This window comes from Papio anubis, chromosome 13 (genome assembly GCF_008728515.1).
Source record: "Papio anubis isolate 15944 chromosome 13, Panubis1.0, whole genome shotgun sequence".
Lineage (NCBI taxonomy): Eukaryota > Metazoa > Chordata > Mammalia > Primates > Cercopithecidae > Papio > Papio anubis.
Window position 1 is genome coordinate 33,960,324 of NC_044988.1, and position 20,537 is coordinate 33,980,860.

Genomic DNA, 20,537 nt, shown 5'->3' on the forward strand with positions numbered 1-20,537 from the left:
AATATGTGTTCTTTTCTGTTTGTAAATTCATCATCTTAGAGGTTTATCAATTTTCTTAATCTTTTCTAAAAACAAAGTTGTGGTTTTTTTGATTTTTCTTTATTGTTTTATGTATTAGTAATTTTTGTTCTTTATTATTTCTTCATTCTCTGGTTTTGTTTTCTAGCTACCTAGAAAGCTTACATAATTAATTTCATATCTTTCTTCTTTTCCAACATAAGCATTTATAGCTGTACATTCTCTCTAACCACTATTTTAGCTGTATTCCCCCAAATTTTATTGTTTCTTCATTATCATTCAGGTGAAAATAATTTCTGATTTCCCTTTTAATTTCTTCTTTGAATCTGGGATTATTTAGAACTATGTTAATTTTGCAATACTGGGAGATTTTCTAGATTTTTAAAAATATTTATTTCTAATTCAGTTTTGCTATGGCCAAGAATATAATTCATATGAATTCAATCTTTTCAAATTTATTGAGACTTGGTTTATGGACTAACCTATGGTATAACTTAGTGAATGTTCTGTGAACACTTGAAAAGGATGTATATTCTGCAGTTGTTGGGCACTGTGTTCTGCGAATGTCATTTATGTTTGGTTGGTTGATGTTTAGGTCTTCATTATTTTTACTGATTTAAAAAAATTTTTTTGTTAATTCCTGAGAAATGAGTATTAAAATTTTTAGTGTAATAGTTGTTTTATTTCCCTCTTTACATTTTTGATTCATGTAATTGGAAACTAATTATTATTGTGTGCATATATATTTAAGAAGTCTAATTTATAAATCTTTGATGGTTAGTGTTTTTATATCCTGCTTAAGAGTGGTCACATTGGTCTGTTTTCCATCTTAAATTAATATTTGTGTATGGTATGAAGTAGAGGTTAAGGTTATTTTTTTGCCCCATATGAATAGCCAATTGACTAAGCAACATGTTTTGAAGTGACCAATATTTCTTCACTGAAATGCAATGGCACATCTATTCCAAATTAGCTAACTGTATGTGAGTATATTTTTTTGAACTCTATTCTGTTCCATTTGTCTATTTGTTAATTTTTGTGCTAATACCAATCTACTTGTTCTATCTTTAATATAAATCTTGATGTCTGATAATATAAATCCTTAGTTTACTCTTCAAGATTGTTTTGGCTATTATAAATCCTTTGTTTTTCAGACTTAGGATCAACTTGTAAATTTCCACAAAAACTGCTAGGATTTTAATTGGAAGTGGGTTGAATCTATAGATTAATTTGGAAAAGAATTGACATCTGAACCGTACTGAGTTTTTCTATATTCTTATATCAGCATGGTCTATCCCTCTCTTATTTAGCTAGCATTTATTTTTTGAAGAAATGTTTTATAGCTTTTATTGCAGAGTTTTTACAGATATTTCAATAGATGTATTCCTAGGTATTCGATGTTTTGTCATTATTATAAATGATACTCTTTTTAAATGTTCATTTAAAAAATTGCTTGCTTCTGATATACTGAAATACAGTTGATTTTTATATATTGGTCTTGTATCTTGTGACTTTGCTAAATTCACTTACTGATTGGTAGAGTCTTGTAAATTTCCTACATAGACAGACATGTCATCTATGAATACTGACAATTTTACTTATCCTTTCTAATCATTATACCTTTGATTTAGTTTTCTTGCCTTATTGCACTAGCCACAATTTCCACTATGGTGTTGAATAGAAATCATGATTTTAGACATGCTTGTTAAGTTTTTGAACTCTAGAAGAACAAGATCAATATTTTACCATTAAGTATATTAAGTTTTTTTACTCTTACCCTTTATCAGAGTGAGGAAGTTTGCTTGAATTCCTAGTTTGTTGAGATTTTAAAAACATGAACATTGGTTAAATTTTATTAGAGGTAGTTTCTGCATCTATTGAAATGATCATATGTTGTGTTTTCTCATAGTTCTAATGTAAAATATATTGACCATTAAAAATTTTTTTCTTGTGGTTGGGTGCGGTGGCTCACGCCTGTAATCCCAGCACTTTGGGAGGCCAAGGTGGGCAGATCACGAGGTCCGGAGATCGAGACCATCCTGGCTAACACAGTGAAACCCCCTCTACTAAAAATACAAAAAATTAGCCGGACGTGGTGGCGGGCGCCTGTAGTCCCAGCTACTCAGGAGGCTGAGGCAGGAGAATGGCGTGAACCCAGGAGGCGGAGCTTGCAGTGAACCGAGATCACGCCACTGCACTCCAACCTGGGCGACAGAGCGAGACTCTGTCTTAAAAAAAAAAAAAAAAAAATTTTTTTCTAAATTACATAGAAATTGTATATGTGGTGTACAACATGACATTTCGTTATATGTGTACATTGCAGAATGGCAAAATCAGTCTAATTAACATATGTATCACCTCACATACTTATTTTTTTGTGGTGAGAACACTTAAAATCTACTCTTAGCAATTTTCAAGGATATGATATATTGTTATTAGCAGTAATGACCATGATGTACAATAGATCTCTTCAGTTTACTCCTCCTATCTAGCAGAAATTTCGTATCCTTTGACCAACATCTCCCGTTCTTCCTAATGGGACCCTCAGCCTCTGGTGACTGCTATTCTACTTGCTCTCTGCTTCTATGAGTTCTACTTTTTTAGATTCTGTGGATCAGTTAGATCATACAGTTTTGTCTTTCTGTGCCTAGCTTATTTCACTTAATATAATGTCCTCCAGGTTCATCCATGTTGTTCCAAAGACAGGATTTTCTTCTTTTTTTTAAGGCTGAATTATATTCCATTGTGTACATATACTGTATTTTATTTATCAGTTCATCTGTTGATGGACACTTAGGTTCTTTATCTTGGCTATTATGAATAATGCTGCAAAGAGCATGTGAGTGTAGATATTGCTTTGACATTATTTTTAGTTCCAATACCCAGAAGTGGGATTGCTAAATCATATGGTAGTCCTCCATTTTTAATTTTTTGAGGAACCTCCATTCATTTTGCATAGTGACTGTAAAAATTTACATTTTCCCACCAAGAGTATACAAGGGTTTCTTTTCCTCCACATACTCACCAATGCTTGTTATCCTTACATCTTTTTGATAAATATCATTCTAACAGGCATGAGGTGAGACCTCATTGTGGTTTTAATTTGCTTTCACTGATGTTGAACATTTTTTCATGAACATGTTGTCCATTTACATATTGTCTTTTTTTTTTTTTTTTTTTTTTTTGGAGACAGAGTCTTGCTCTGTTGCCCAGGCTGGAGTGTAGTGGTGTGATCATAGCTCACTGCAGCCTTGACCTCCCAAGCTCAAGTGATCCTCCTCCTTCAGCCTCCTGGGTAGTTGGGACTGCAGGCATGTGCCAGCATGCCTGGCTAATTTTTTTTTTTTTTTAGATACAGGGTCTCACTATGTTGCCCAGGCTGGTCTTGAACTCCTGGGCTCAAGTGATCCTCCCACCTTGGCCTCCCAAAGTTTTGGGATTACAAGGTTAAGCCACTGCACCCGGCCTGTATTGTCCTTCGAGGAATATCTGTTCAGGTCCATTTTTTAATCAGTTACTTGTTTTCTTGCTTTTGAGTTGTTTGCATTTCTTATCTATTTATCCTTATCATATCCTTATCATATGGATGGCTTGAAAATATTTTCTCCTGTTTCATAGGTTGTCCCTTTACTGTGTTAATTGTTTCCCTTGCTGTGCACATGTTTTTAAATCTGGTATAATGATGGATTTTTAAATGTTAACTTTGCACTTCTGGGGGTAAATTCATTTGGTCAAGACTTATTCTTTTAAAATATTATTGGATTTAATTTGCTAGTATTTTGTTTAGCATTTTTTCCCCAAATATGTTTATGAGAGAGATTCCAGTGTAATTTTTTTCCTTTTTCATGTCCTTATATATTTTGGTATCATGTTTGTACTCTCCTCTTAAGAATGTGGGGAAGTGTTTTTTATTTTCTATTTTCTGAGAGAGTTTGTATAAGCTGGAAAAATTTACCAGCAAAGTCACTGGGCATTAAATTTTCTATGTGGAAAAGTTTTAAATGGTATATTCAATTTTTAAATTACTGTATTCGTTTGTTCTCATATTGCTCTAAAGAACTATCTGAGACTGGGTAGTTTTTAAAGAAAAGATGTTTAATTGACTCACAGTTCCACAGGCTGTATACAAGGCGTGGCTGTGAAGGCCTCAGGAAATTTACAATCATGGTAGAAGGTGAAGGGGAAGCAAGTACATCTTCATATAGCAACAGGAAAGAGACAGCAAAGGATGACATGCTGCAAAAATTTAAATAAACAGATCTCATGCAAACTCACTCACTATCATGAGACTAGTAAAGGGGAAATCCACCCCATGACCCAGTCACCTCTCACCGGGCCACTCCTCTAACACTGAAGATCATAATTCAATGTGAGATTTGGGTGGGGACACAGAGCCAAACCATATCAATTATATATAAAATTTTTGAAATTTTGTATTTCTTCTTGTGCTAGTTTTAGTAAATTGTTTTAAAAGAAACTTCATTTGTTTTTAAATTGGAGAATATTCCTATTGTCTTTTATATGTTTCAATATTGTAAGCTCTGGTAATATCTACTTTTTAATTCCCGATATTGTTAATTTATGTTTTATCTTCTGTTTTTCTTGATCAGTGCTAGTGTTTTATCAATTTTAATGCTTTTAAAAAGCCAACTTTTTACTTTGCTTTTATTTTCTTTTTATTTTTCTCTGATTTCTGCTCTTAAGTATTTTCATTTTTATGATTTTTGACTTAATTTGTTGTTCCATTCACAACTTCTTGAAATGAAAATTTATTTAATAACATTGTTCAGCCTTTCTTCTCTTCTTGTGTATGAATTTAAGATTATGAATATCTTAGTATACACTTTTACTACATTTTACTCATTTTCATTATTGATTCAAAATATTTTTTAAGTTATTCTTTGTACCATGGGTTCTATGAAAGTATATTGATTAATTTACAAATATATCGGGCTTTCTAGTTTTTTTTTTTCTGTATATGCTGTGATACTTTTGTTAGTGGTTATATTTTCCATGAGAAATTTTTAATTTAGGTGCCATTGGCAAATTTCCATTAACTCAGATGCAGAACTTCACATTTTTCAATGCATACATGAGTTTTTTTTGTTGTTGCAGTATTAATAATAGCATAAATTTATAAAATATTAAGTAATCATTGAATGCAAAATATGTCCTATTTTGCAACTTAAAATACTTTTTATTAGGTTGGAAGTAAAGTAATTGCGTTTTTTCTCATACTTTAATGGCAAAAACCACAATTACTTTTGCACCAGCCTAATAATGAGAATTATTATTATATTGTCTTTTTATTTTTGAAGTGGAGTCTCACTCTGTCGCTCAGACTGAACTGCAGTGGTGTGGTATTGGCTCTTGCAACTTCTGCCTCCCAGGTTCAAGCAATTCTCCTACCTCAGCCTCCCAAGTAGCTGGGATTACAGGCGTGCGCCACCAAGCCCGGCTAATTTTTATATTTTCAGTAGAGAACAGGGTCTCACCACATTGGCCTGGCTGGCCTGGAATTCCTAACTTCAAATGATCCGCTCGCCTCAGCCTCCCAAAGTGCTGGGATTACAGGCATGAGCCACCATGCTTGGCCCTAATAATGAGAATTCTTATCAAACTGTTTATACAGAATAAAATGAATGGGTAATGGTGAAGCTGAGTTTCACATTTTTATGCAATATTCTTCAGTGTTCCTATTTGTTCAATACTTTTAAGAATTATATAAATTTTTTATGGTCTATGCAACATTGAGTCAATATTATGGGTCCCAAATATATAAAATGTTTGCTTGTTCCATTGTTTATGTTTTGAGTACAAATTATATTTTGTATGATTTCATTAAGAATTGGTTGATAATTCTATGGCCTAACATGTGGTGTACTTTCTAAAATATTCCAGCTTCATTTGAAAAGGTTATGCATTCTTCAGTTGTTTGGTATTTGCTTTTGATTGCTTGTATTTCTCAGTCAAATGTAGGAAGTGGAGCTTAAGAAAAGGGCTGGCAGTTTTGGTGATCAAGGAGGAGAAAGTATGAGATAGTTGTCACGGATAGTGGGAGAGTAAATGATCTAAAGAAATATAAAATGATAGTTGAGCAGCACTAAGGGCCCATTTGAGTGTGAATCTAAAGAGGGACCAATCTGAATGCATGTGTTTTCATCAGTGAGTTTTATATGTGTGGGTGAAGCTCTGAGTAGACAGAGATAAATTGAACCCTTTTAGAGTTTCTTTGTTATCTTTGGTGTTTGGACCCTTAGCTTTGATTTGTGTCAGTAGTTTTTAAAAAATTAAATGTTACCTTCTCTCAGCAGATCTTTTTAGTATGAACCCAGGCATCTTTAACACCAATAAAATTCCTCCTATTATTTTTCTTCCCTGTGTTCTCATTCTTCCTGCATCTAGAGCTTCTCTTTAGAATTGTACTCCCTGGATTGATCCTCATATTTCTTACTTGTATGCTCATCATATTTTTTTCTTTCTGTCTTTGTCTCTTTCTGAGTCTAGGAACTGGGAGTTTGTCTTGACTGTCTTCCAAATTACTAATTTAGTCCTTTGAGTTGTATTATTCAACTCTTTCACTGAATTGTCATCTATCTTTCTTTCTTTTTTCTTTTTTTTTTTTTGAGACGGAGTCTTGCTCTGTCACCCAGGCTGGAGTGCAGTGGCCGGATCTCAGCTTACTGCAAACTCCGCCTCCCAGGTTTATGCCCTTCTCCTGCCTCAGCCTCCCGAGTAGCTGGGACTACAGGCACCTGCCACCTCGCCCGGCTAGTTTTTTTGTATTTTTTAGTAGAAATGGGGTTTCACCGTGTTAGCCAGGATGGTCTCGATCTGCTGACCTCGTGATCCGCCCGTCTCGGCCTCCCAAAGTGCTGGGATTACAGGCTTGAGCCACCGTGCCCGGCCTCTTTTTTTCTTTAATGTATAGAGAATGTATTATGCATAGCCACTTGCAAACTTTAACAAGCGTGATTAGAGCAGCATTTTCTATAACAGTAGCACATAAGTTGGAACAACACAAATCTTAAAATAACTGGAATGAATGAGCAAATTGGGTGGCCCAAGGCTCAGACATCAGCAGGTGTTAAACACCTGTGGGAAAGGAAAGAGAGAACGATCCATTTATTTTTTTCTATAGGAAGTGCAAAAGAGGCAAAATTAAGAAAAATACTGCTTCATGATAAAGAATTAAGCCATAAAGAATATCCACAAAATTGTGTATACTGGGTACATCTGATATAGAATGGAAACAGAACTAGGATAGAGCAGCACAAGAACACTATGAAATGCCCAGGCTCTCTTCATTACTAGTCAGGACTTTTAAAAAAATTTTGTAAACTTTTTTTATTCTCTGCTCCTTTTTCATAATCTAGTGATGCTTTATGTTTTTAAAATATTCTTAAATCTCTCTGAGAATACCAAGAAAGATTTTAAACCAAGCTCTCTTCCCTGCATTATCTGTTTCTTCTGGGGTCAGTTGTTTTCTGGTCCATTTTGGTCTTACTCTTTTATGCCTGCCACCCCTGCCCCATCTCCATCCTAACTGTATAATAATCTTTGATTATCATTGCATATTTATGCTTTTTATGTGTGTGCAGACAACTGTTTTTATGCTTATAGATGCCTTCTTCTGTACATTTTTTTTTTCTTCAGTTAAAAGAATTTTTTTACAGTCACAGTCTTGCTCTGTTGCCCAGGCTGCAGTGAAGTGGCACCATCCTAGCTCACTGCAGGCACAAACTCGTGGGCTTAAGCCATCCTCCCACTTCAGCCTCCCAAGTAGCTAGTACTACAGGTGCACACTACATGCTGGCTAATTTTTGGATTTCTTTTTTGTAGAGGCAGGATCTCATAATGTTGCTGGGGCTAGTCTTGAACTCCAGGCTCAGGTGATCCTCTTGCCTTGGACTTCCAAATTGCTGGGATTGGAGGCGTAAGCCACAGCACCTAGCCTATGTATGTTTTAAATAGAGTCTGTTTCCTCTACTCTGTCATTCTAATCCTATCTACTTTTGATCTTCCCTTTAAATTTCTGATTTGCTGATAGCACCTTTTCTTATTTGTCAGAGCTGTCATGAATTCGTTTATATAAACTGTTAATTTTACTCCTTTTACCTATTGTTGTTACCTGTTTTACTTTTATATTTATTTTAAGCCCTACCATACACTGTTATTATTCATGCTTTAAACAATTGTCAATTGTCTTTTTTTTTTTTTTTTTAGACGGAGTCTCGCTCTGTCACCCAGGCTGGAGTGCAGTGGCATGACCTCCATTGCAACCTCTGCCTCCAGGGTTGGCAGTTCTGCCTCAGCCTCCTGAGTAGCTGGGATTACAGGCGTGTACCACCATGCCCGGCTAATTTTTGTATTTTTAGTACAGACCGGGTTTCACCATGTTGGCCAGGCTGGTCTCGAACTCCTGACCTCAGGTGATCCACCTGCGTCAGCCTCCCAAATACTGGGATTACATATGTGGGCCACCATGCCTGACTGTCAATTGTCTTTTAATACATTTAAGAAACGGAAGAATAATAATATTTTAATTCCTCACATATTTACTATTTTTGAGCTCTTCATTCCTTTCTGTAAACCTGAGTTTACATGTAATATTTCCTTTAATCCAAATGATTTTCTTTACCAGTTCTTGTAATGTGAGTTTGTTGGTGATTCTCTTAGCATCCATTTATCTGAAAACATATTTGTTTTGCCTTGAATTTTGAAAATTCTTATTTTTTATAATACAACAGATCCAGTAGTATGAGAATTATTTTTCAGGATTATAGAATTCTAGGTTGACAGCTTTCCCCCACTCCCTATGAGTACTTTGTCTTCTGGCCTCCATTAGTTCTGAAGAGATGTCAGTTCTGTTTCTTGTCTTGGTTCTCCTGTATGTATGTGACTGCTTTTAAGATTTTCTTTTTGTCTTTGGTTTTTAGCAGTTTGGCTATAATGTGAGTAAGTATGGATTTATATAGATTGGATTCAGATGAACTTTTTGGATTGGTGGTTTGATTTTTTTAAAACAAACTTGGAAAACATTTAGCCAGTATTTTTTCAAGTATGTCCTCTGTTCCACTTATATGTATCAGACTTTCTTGCTCTTGTTGTTGTTCAGTGGTGTGGTCATGGCTTTCTGCAGCCTCAAACTCCTGAGTGCAAGTAATCCTCCTACCTCAGCCTCCCAAGTAGCTGGGACTACGGGCACACAGCACCATGCCCAGCTAATTAAAAAAAAATTTTTTTTTCATAGAGAAGGGGTCTTGCTATGTTGCCAGGGCTAGTCTTGAACTCCTGGACTCAAGCAATCCTCCTGCCTTGGCCTCCCAAAATGTTGGGATTAAAGGCATGAGCCATGACTCCTGGCTTAGATTTCTTGATATTGTAGAGTTTATATATGGCTTCTTTACCTTCATGCATTATATTAATTTTTTACTGTAAATTCTATTACATATGTATCATAGTAAACAAAGTCTTTAAATTCTAACATTTGGGTCTGCTGTGGGTCCATTTCTATTATATATATATTTTTCTTTTAACTCTTCCATTTTTCTTTTCATGTTTAATAAGTTTCAACTGACTATTGTACATTGTGGGTGATAGTGTAGAAACTCCAGATGGTGTGGATTTCAATCTTTCTCTGAAGTAATGAGTTTTGTTCTAGCAGGCAGTTAAATTACTAGCAGATCAGCTTGATCCTGGGGAGGCTTGGTTTTAGGCTTTGTTGGGACAGGTCTATTTCAGTTTTGCCATTAGTTCTGGTAAGTGGCTATTATTCTTCCAGTGTGGCTTTTCTGGAGTTTCAGTGGAAAGCCTGAGATATTTACCAGTTCCCTCTAACACTAAACCCTGACTCTCCAGGACCAGATAGCTGTTGAAATCTCTTCCCAGTTCTTTCAGATTTCTAGCTATTACCTCTCCCTGGGCTTGGATTTTCGTCCTATGTATGGGGATTCAGAAGTCAGGCCCCACTGACTCCCATTTTCCTGAGATTTCTGCCCTCAATTTTTAGCTTTTCTAGCAGCTTCAAACTTCATTCTCTGATACTTTCACCCAGTAAGACTGCAGCTTTTTACAAGAGCTCTGTCCCCTCCTCTGGCCCCTGCCTGTACACAACAGAATGTGTGTGTAGTTGTCTCAGGATGGAAGAAGAGTAAGTGTGGGCTTCATTCAGTATATTCCCCTTCTTTCAAGGGTCATATCGCCCCTGATTTGTATCTGCTTTTGTTTCCTTGACAATGCCTTCAGATGGTGTTTTTATAAATATATATTTTTAAAAAGTTTATCATTGTTATCATCAGGAACATTAGTATAAACTACTCTCTCATTATCAAAAATCTATATGTTAAAAATTACTTAAAATTGTTATTATTTATCATTTCCTTGGTGTTTGGGGCAGAAGAGAATGCACATGATTTTTCTGAACTTCTCATTTAGGGAGGCAACCCAGCCTTGGTCTGGAGATCCTGAAGTTATATTGTATGTGTAATAAAATAATTATTTTGTTATTTTTATGAGCATAGCATTAATAAATTAAATATTTAGTAAGATTTGTATCTCAGGACTTTTCTACCTGCTAAGACTATATTGTTCAACAAGGCAGATGAGGTTCTTTGTTGAGTTATTATAAGGTATTGAAGCCTATAATTTAGTAGTGGAAAGAGCACATAGCAAGAGTTGTATGATGAGGTTGGAGAGGTAGGCAGCAAACAGATAATGAAATTTTAGTCTAAACATTCGTAAAAAATGAGGGTGGCTCCTGTGTGGAGATTAGGTTACTGGGAGGCAAAGCAGACTTAGAGAAAATAGTTAGGAGGACATTGCAATAGTTCAGGAAATAAATAATAGCTGTTTAGTGTATGATGGTAGTTGTGGAGAAAAAAGCCAATGGATGGATTTGAAATGTAGTTTGGAAGTAAAACTATCAGTACATATTGATGGATTGGATATAGGGGTGAAAGAAAGAGAAGAATAAAGGTTGACCGAATTCTTTTTTGTCTCAAAGTATGAAAGCTTGTTAAGACCTCTTTTCTGTTTGTGTTTTCTTTCTTGCTTAGTAAGAAAACAACCCAAAGCACTTTTTTCTAATAACTTGTATCTTCTTCTTTTATAATAAAAAAATATGAGTGGTCTTTAGAGTACAATACAAAATTCTTTTACATTTTACCTCACCATATTTACTTTTACCAAAGTAGTATAAGAATAATTGTAGGAAAAACATAGTTTATCTACTTAGACTATGAAATTTTGGTATACTAAAAAAAAAGTAAATCAAAATGGTTATATCTTGCAATAGAATGCAGAATCACACGGATATTAAAGGTAAACATACTTCAAATGTATTTTATATTCTTGGCTTCTTCTTCAGACCACTCCATTGCCTTTTGGGACATTTCTGTGGAAAAGTTGAGAAGCACTGACCTATCTGAACCTTCCAATCCAGCCAAACTTGTCTCTACTTTGTTCCAGGAACATGCTGTGTACATTCCTTTTTCCATGTTTTGCATGCTTTTCTCCCTGCCAATAATGCCCTGTTTTTCATTACTTGTCAAAATTCTATTTTTCTTTTAAGGTTCAGCCTATGTTTTAATTATTGTGTGAAACTTCTAAAACCTTTCTTTGTTTTTAGGAATTATGGTCATTTTCTTCTTGTTGTTTTGTAGCACTTAATTTTTAAAATTTATTTTGTACTTAGATAACATATAATTTACTATAAATCATAGATTTTTAAGAGTTAGGAAGAACAGTGGAAATTTAATTAATTTTATTATACAAGTGAGGAAGATGAGATTCATTTATCATGTAACTAGTTTGCAATAAGAAAGGGTGAAACTTATTTTTGGGTCTGTTGGCTCCCAGGTTAGTAATTTTTCTAATCTACTGCATTACTTCTTCATGTATATTTATTGATCTGAAAAGCTGTGTCTCTTAGAATTATGTAGTATATGAGTAAAGTTTGAAAATAAGAACTTTTACAATGTGATATTTGAGGTACTGGTTTTTGAGTGTATGTGTACAGATTGACTGAAATTTATTATAACTTGTATTTACTCTTTCTTTTTCTTTTTTTTTTTTTTCTTTTTTTGGTAGAGACAGGCTCTCACTATGTTGCCCAGGCTGGACTTGAACTCCTGGGCTCAAGTGGTCCTCTCACCTTGGCTTCCCAGAGTGCTGGGATTACAGGTGTGAGCCACTGTACCCAGCCTCTTATTTACTCTTTATTCAACAGATTTATTTATCAACACATGTTGATGAAACTTAATTATAGCTTTTATATACTCTTCATTTATTCAACAACTTGCATGTGTCAGAGAGTATCCTGAGCACTGAATGCAGTAGTAAATAATACATTAAGGTTCCTACCTTCAGGAAACTTTCATTCTAGTGGTATGAGACAGTGAGCACAATCATAATCTAATCTATGGTGGGAAAACATCAGAACAGCTGTGGCCACTTGAGTGGTCGGAGCAGGAACTGATGGAGAAGGGGCACGAAAGAACTTTTTGGGATGCTGATAATTTCTTAGGGCTTTGGGTTACATAGGTATATGCAGTGTCCAAACCTATTGACTGGTACACTTAAGATTTGTGCATTTGATTGTATTTAGGAGGGAAAAATCCTGTAAAACTAGAATAGATGTAACTTATATGAGAGTTATAAAGGACAATATGTTAAACACCCATGAAACTACCACCCACCCCAGGATCTAGAACATTGCCAGCAATTTGCACTTACATACATGTTTCTCCCTAGCTATCCTCCTGTCTATCTTGCAGGAGTATTTTGGGATTAACATTTCCTTGATTTTTTTTTTTTTTTTTTGCTGGGGGTAGGTTTAACACATGTATATGCCTAAACAATGTACTATTCAGTTTTGCTTGTTTTTGAAATTTAGAAAAACAGTATTTTACAGCTTGCAGTTTTCTGTAACTTACTGCTTTTACAACATTGTATTTTTAAGATTTACCCATGTTGCATAAAGCTATAGTTCATTTATTTTAACAACTGAGGAACAGATTCTATAGTATAAATTCACAAAAGTATTTACCTATTTTCCTGATAGTTTGGGTTGTTTGCAGTTTTTGCCATTGGAAGCTGAGGTGCAATGAATATTCTTGTAATGTGTTTCTTGGTGTAAATATGCATGAGGTTTGTGACTAGATGAAGAATTGTAGCAGTTCTCAGAACATGGTCTCTAGAGGATACCTGGGTATCCTAAAAACCTATTCAGGGTTTAATGAAATTAAAATGATTTTCATCATAATGCCAAGATGTTAAATGTCTTTTTCATTGAGTTGACATATACACAAATGGTATAGAAGTAATAGTGAGTGAAACTGCTGGCACCTTAGCACAAATCAAAGCAGTAATGCTGGCTGTAGTTGTGATCATTGTATTCTTTTTTTTTTTTTTTTGAGACAAGTTCTGACTTTGTTACTCAGGTTGGAGTGCAGTGCGGTGGCATGAGCGCAATCACTGCTTACTGCAGCCTCAACCTCCTGGGCTCAAGTGATCCTGTTGTTTTCTTTCTTGTCATGTACTTCCAGGAAAAGAAAAAAGCCAATTCGAGTCACTTAATTCTTTTGATTCTTTTTCGTAGAAAAGCATCAGTGCATTTTCTAAATGACTGAATTCATTAAAATTCAGGAAACATTTACTGAGTGCCTATGGAATTCTGGGGTATGTGTGTATGTTTAAGGCAGTGTGATTTCCAGTTAACATCCTTTCTGTTCTAAACACATGATTGCGTCGTATTAAAATATAAAAAGAGAAAAAAGTATCCTAAATAAAAATAGATTAAGCTGTACATACATATAGATTATAAGTGCAAAATAATGAGTGTGGTTAAAGCCTATGCCATGCTTGCTGGGTTTCCTGTACAGAAGTAGGCACTGGAGACAGTTTTACTCTTGTGGTACAACATGGACGACTAGAGGCAGGTCCAGGATGTTACTTTTACTGCCAGCCATTGCTTCCCTCCAAATAGACTATTGGAAGGGGAACCTCCCGCCAAATGCTGCCTATTGCTATAGCTTTGGATAAGTTGCAAGCTTAGGAAGATGCAATGACATGATTTAGGAACTCCAGGATAAAGCGAAGTATCTCCTGCCTTGTGACTGACTGGATCTGCATCGTATCGGATACCTCTTCAAGGCAGGAATTTTAACCTGCTGTTATAAGACCTGGTTCTATATATATAGATAGCCAGGCAGGCTAAGTTGTGGCAGCCACAAATTGTTAGATGAGTAGGGTGACCACAGACTGTGTATGTGTGTGTGTTGAGGGTGAGGTGAGGAATGGTGCAGTAAGCCTGCAAACCAAATTGCAAAATATATGAAGAAACGCAGTGCTAAGAAAGATAGTCAACAAAATTAAAAATTGAAAAATGAATTTTTTCTGATAGAATTTAAAAATGTAAGTAAACCCCTAATTGAAATGTAACACACAAACAGGAAAGTATGCTACTCATAAATGCACAGCTTAACAAATTTTCATAAAGTGAACACACCTTTGTTAACCACTACTTAGATCAAGAAATAGAATATCACCAGAATTACTGGCAGAAGGCACCCCAGAGGTCTCCCTGTGCCTCATGCCAGTTATTCTCCATGCCCTCCCACTATCCCAACCCTGCCAAGCTAACCATTATCCTAACTTTTTCACCATGAGAAAGAAATGGAGGGATATGGAAGTGAGCTTGAGAGGCTTCCATGGTCAGTGAACAGTTCAGGTAAAATAATTTAGAGGAAATAACAAAGAAGTAGCATTTGACTTCATAGTAGCTGAGAATTTCCTAGAATAAAAAAAAGACATGAATCTTTAGATTAAAAGTATATTGTCACTTTTGATCAAGAAAAATCAACATCAACAACTTTCCAAAAATATTGCAGAACATTGCTGCTAATGCAAACAAGTTTTGAACTACTTACGGTAAAGCCATGACATGTAGGAGTGATAGCAGACTTCAATATTTATGTTAATAGATACCACAAAACAATGCAGTAATATCTTTAAAGTTCTGGGGTAAGAAAATTGTAAATAGGATTTTGAGAGTGAGGGCAACAAATTTTTTTTCAAAGACTACAACTTAAAAACCCACAGAGCCTCACTGAAAGTTCTACTAAAAGATACATTTCAGCAGGAAAAAGTGAGTCCAGAAGGAAGACCAAAAACAATGGTGAGCACAAAACAATCCAAAGTCAATGGTGAGCACAAATTGATAAAATTCTAGCAAATTTACTCCTTACTGCTAAGAACTTCATTTTAATTAACTTTCTATCTTTTCAGAAAACCAATTCTTAGATTTGTTGATCTTTTCCATCATTTTTATAGTCTCTATTTCATTTATTTCTGCTCTGAACTTCATTATTTCCTTCCTTCTGTTAACTTTCGGCTTTGTTCTTCTTTTTCTAGTTCCTTGAGGTGTAATGTTATGTTGTTTGATATCTTTCCTCCTTTTTGATGTAGGTATTTATTGCTATAAACTTCCCTCTTATAACTGCTTTTGCTGCATTTAATATTGACTGTTATAAGATACGATGTAATAGATTTCAAGGAATTATGTATTTTTGAACAAATTAATTCTTTAAAGTTGCATATCCAATCGCAGATGAACTTCAAAACTCTTGTAGTTTTATATCTGTTACAGTAATTGCAAGGTTTTGTTGTTTTGATATATTAGAAGTTCTAGAATTGTTATATCCTCTTGATGAATTAATCCCTTTATCATTATAGAATCACCTTCTTTGTCTCTTTACTGTTTGTGACTTAAAGTCTGTTGTATCTGATATACCTTTGCATGGAATATCTTTTTCTCTCCCTTTACTTTCAGTCTATGTGTATCTTTAAAGGTGAGACAAGGTTTTATAAGTAGCATATAGTTGGGTCATGTTTTTATACACTCAGCCATTCTCTATCTTTTAAGTGGAAAGTTTAATCTGTTTACATTCAAGTTTATTCTTGATATGTGAAGGCTTATTAGTGTCATTTTATTAATTGATTTCTGGTTGTTTTGTAGGTCCTTTGTTCTTTTCTTTCTCTCATATTGTTTAGCATTGTGGTTTGTTGGTTTTCTATAGTGATAACATTTGAATCCTTTCTTGTCTGTGTGTGTTTGCTTTACCAGTGGGTTTGATACTTTCGTCATCTGTTTTTCATAATGGTAGTAATTGTCCTTTTTTGTTTGTTTGTTTGTTTCTGTTTTGAGACAGGGTTTTGCTCTTGTTCTGTCCTCCAGGCTGGAGTGCAGTGGTGTGATCATGGTTCATTGCAGCCTTGACCTCCATGGTCTCACGTGATCCTCCTGCCTCAGCCTCTCAGGTAGCTGGGACTACAGAAGCCTGCCACCATGCCTGGCTAATTCTTTTGTATTTTTTTTGTAGAGATGTGGTTTTACCATGTTGTCCAGGCTAGTCTTGAACTCCTGGGCTCAAGCAGTCTGCCTGGCTCAGCCTTCCAAAGTGCTAGGATTATAGGCCGGAGCCACTGTGCCTGGCCCTGACATTGTTCTTTGACTTCCAAATGTAGAACTCCCTCAAGCATTTCTTGTAGGTCTGATCTAGTAGTGTTGAATTCCCTCAGCTTTTGCTTGCTTCAGAAAAACTTTCTCCTTTGCTTAATGAAGGATAATTTTGCTGGGTATAGTATCCTTGACTTGCAGGGTTTTTTTCTTTCAGCACTTTTTTTTTGATTTCTTTATTTTATTATACTTTAAGTTCTAGGGTACATGTGCACAACATGCAGGTTTGTTACATATGTATACATGTGCCATGTTGGTGTGCTGCACCCATTAACTCGTCATTTACATTAGGTATATCTCCTAATTCTATCCCTCCCCGCTACCCCCTCCCCACAATAGGACCTGGTGTGTGATGTTCCCCTTCCTGTGTCCAGGTGATTTCATTGTTCAATTCCCACCTAGGAGTGAGAACATGTGGTGTTTGGTTTTTTGTCCTTGCGATAGTTTGCTGAGAATGATGGTTTCCAGCTGCATCCATGTCCCCACAAAGGACATGAACTCATCCTGTTTTATGACTGCATACTATTCCATGGTGTATATGTGCCACATTTTCTTAATCCAGTCTGTCACTGATGGACATTTGGGTTGATTCCAAATCTTTGCTATTGTGAATAGTGCCACAATAAACATATGTGTGCATGTGTCTTTATAGCAGCATGATTTATAATCCTTTGGGTATATACCCAGTAATGGAATGGCTGGGTCAAATGGTATTTCTAGTTCTAGATCCTTGAGGAATCACCACACTGTCTTCCACAATGGTTGAACTAGCTTACAGTCCCACCAACAGTATAAAAGTGTTCCTATTTCTCCACATTCTCTCCAGCACCTGTTGTTTCCTGACTTTTTAATGATTGCCATTCTAACTGGTGTGAGATGGTATCTCATTGTGGTTTTGATTTGCATTTCTCTGATGGCGAGTGATGATGAGCATTTTTTCATGTGTCTGTTGGCTGCATAAATGTCTTCTTTTGAGAAGTGTCTGTTCATATCCTTTGCCCACTTTTTGATGGGGTTTTTTTTTTTTTTTTTTTCTTGTAAATTTGTTTGAGTTCTTTGTAGGTTCTGGATATTAGCCATTTGTCAGATGAGTATATTGCAAAAATGTTCTCCCATTCTGTAGGTTGCCTGTTCACTCTGATGGTAGTTTCTTTTGCTGTGCAGAAGCTCTTTAGTTTAATTAGATTCCATTTGTCAATTTTGGCTTTTGTTGCCGTTGCTTTTGGTGTTTTTAGACATGAAGTCCTTGCCCATGCCTATGTCCTGAATGATATTGCCTAGTTTTTCTTCTAGGGTTTTTATGGTTTTAGGTCTAACATTTAAGTCTCTAATCCGTCTTGAATTAATTTTCGTATAAGGAGTAAGGAAAGGATCCAGTTTCAGCTTTCTGCTTATGGCTAGCCAATTTTCCCAGCACCATTTATTAAATAGGGAATCCTTTCCCCATTTCTTGTTTTTGTCAGGTTTGTTGTTCCATTCTCTCCTGGCCTGTAATGATTCTGCTGAGAAATCTGCTGTTAGTCTGATGGAGCTTGCCTTAGAAGTGACTAGACACTTTTTTCTTGCTGTTTTTAGAATTCTCTCTTTGTCTTAGACTGTTGACAGTTTGACTCTAATGTGTTGTGGAGAACCTGTTGGAATTTTCTTTTTGGGGCTCTCTGACCTTCTGTATCTGGATGTCTAAATCTCTTGCTATACTTGGGTAGTTTTCAGCTATTATTTCATTTACCAGGTTTTCTATTCCTTTTGTATTTTCATTGTGTTCCAGAATACTGAAAATTCTAATATTAGGTTGCTTTATGGTATCCCATACATCATGCAGGCTTTGTTCATTCTTTTTTTTTTAGTTTTGTCTGTGTTATTTCAGAAGACCTGTCTTCAAGTTCAGAAATTTTCTTCTGCTCAATTTAGTCTATTATAGATGCTCTAGAATGTATTTTTTATTTCATTAAATGAATTCTTCAGTTTCAGGGTTTCTTGTTTTCTTTTTAAATGATATCTCTCTCTGGTAAATTTCTCATTCATATCCTGAGTTTTTTTTCTGGTTTCTTCGTATTGTTTATCTGTATGCTTTTGTATCTCCCTGAGCTGCTTTAATATCATTTTTTAAATTCTTTTTCTGGCATCTCATGAATTTCTTTTGGATTGGAATCTTTTGGTAGAAAATTATTGTGATCCTTTGGAGATGTCATATTTCCTCTTGTTTCCATGTTTCTTGTGACCTTACACATCTGGTGTAATAGTCACTTCCATTTTTTTGTATTTGCTTTCATAGGGTAGGACTTTTTCCTGAAGATTTGTTTGGGGTGTTGGTTGGCCAGGGCACTTTGGGTTTGAATCTGAGTGCATGCAGTAATGTAGTCTCTGTAAGATTTTTTTTCCTCTATAAACAGCATCAGTGGTGTCTGTGATTTCCTCAGTGGCATAGTGTGTGGTTGTGAAGGCTGTGGTGAACTTTTGCTGGGGATGGTGACACCAGCTGGACCGATCCTCAGTCCTCAGTGGTGGCAGCAGTTGGACAGCCATGCCTGTACATTAGCCCCAGGGTGGCTTACATTAGTAATGGTATTAGTGGGTCCAGGCAGTCCAATTTTTGGGTCTCCAGGTAACTTGTTTGGGTACCAGCAGTGGCAGTGATGGGCTGGGCAGCTGAGTGGGGTCCACAGGCCCCTGGGCAGTGAGCATGGCATAGGCGATGTCAGTAGCAATGGTAGGACAACCTCTGGCTCTCCAATTGTCTGTGCTTATGTTGGCGGTGACAGCGATAGGCTGGGTAGGCAAGTCCCAAAACCTGCAGGTGGCAAGTGTGAGTGGGAACCAGCTGTAGTGGTAGTGGCAGGTTGGGTGGGTCACATCCTCAGACCCCCAGGTGGAATGCTCAGTTGACACTGGATGTGGACAAACTGGTGCGATCCCAAGGCCCCCAGATAACATGCTTGGGTACTTGGCAGTGGGGTGCTGAACTGAGCAGGATGAGAGTATCCTCAGGTCCTCCAGTAGTGGGAGCAGGTGCTGTTTATGGTGGGCAGGAGCAGGATGATTTCCAATTTCCTGGTGGAATGTACAGGTGGGGGTGGCAGTGGCTGTGCTGTGCCCTGATGCTGGGGAGGGGTGGGGTTGCTCTCAGTGGGAGCAGTTGTAGGGAGCTGGCTGGGGAGTGTGCACTGCAGCTGCAGGTGGAGTCTGCAGATGTGATGAAGCTATACTCAGGGTGCATGTATTTTGACACTAGCGGCAGCAGCCGGCACTGGTGGCAGCTGTAGGTGGTAGAGCTTGTCCTCAGGGCACATACAAATGTATGGCAGCCCTTCTGCTGGGAGCAGTGGGGTTACTGCCAATGGCTTGTGCTTTGGTCCCATAGGCAGCAGCCAGCAGTGGAGGTAACTGTGGGTGGAGGATGTCAGTGGGGCTCTAGGGGTGTGGATATGTGGGGGCGATTGAACTCCAGGGTAGGATGCATTCTGGTGGGGATTGGGCTTTAAAAATGTCACTGTGCTGTAGCTGCTTAGGAATCGGGGGTATGTTGGATCAGCGTAAGCTCCCTCTCTAAGGCATTGTCATTGTGCAGTCTCCAGGCAGCTCCTATGTTACTCCCAGGGCCCATGAAAGTTGAAGGGCTCTCTTGTGTCTGGGATTGCAGGAATTTGTGGTGAAAATGTGTGCCACTGGGAGTCTCTCACTTACTCTTTCCCCACACTGTGCAGGCTCTCTAGGCTTCTGGCTGATCCTGGCCGAGCAGGCTGCCCCACTTCCCTCTCCTTCCTTGCTTTAGGTGTTTTCTATCACTTCTCTGTTGAATTTCAGTGTTCTCTCTTAGACGACCTATTCGAAGTGTGATTATCTGCTTGCTACTTCGGTTCTTCTTTGTAGAGGAGGCTAGTACCAGATACTTCTAGTCAGCCTTCTGGACCCTCTTCCCTCAATTTGAGATCTCTTCTTCTGTTGTCTGTAACTAAGTTTAATGCTTGTTTGTTCATGTTAGGAATTTATATCATCTTCC

The 20,537-nt window shown here is 36.7% G+C and overlaps 1 protein-coding gene across 4 annotated transcripts in view; it reads left to right on the forward strand.

Moving 5' to 3' along the window:
* Positions 1 to 20,537, forward strand: part of JAK2 (Janus kinase 2) — a 155,847-nt gene that overhangs the window by 17,135 nt on the left and 118,175 nt on the right. The gene's annotated exons all lie outside the window — the stretch shown is intronic.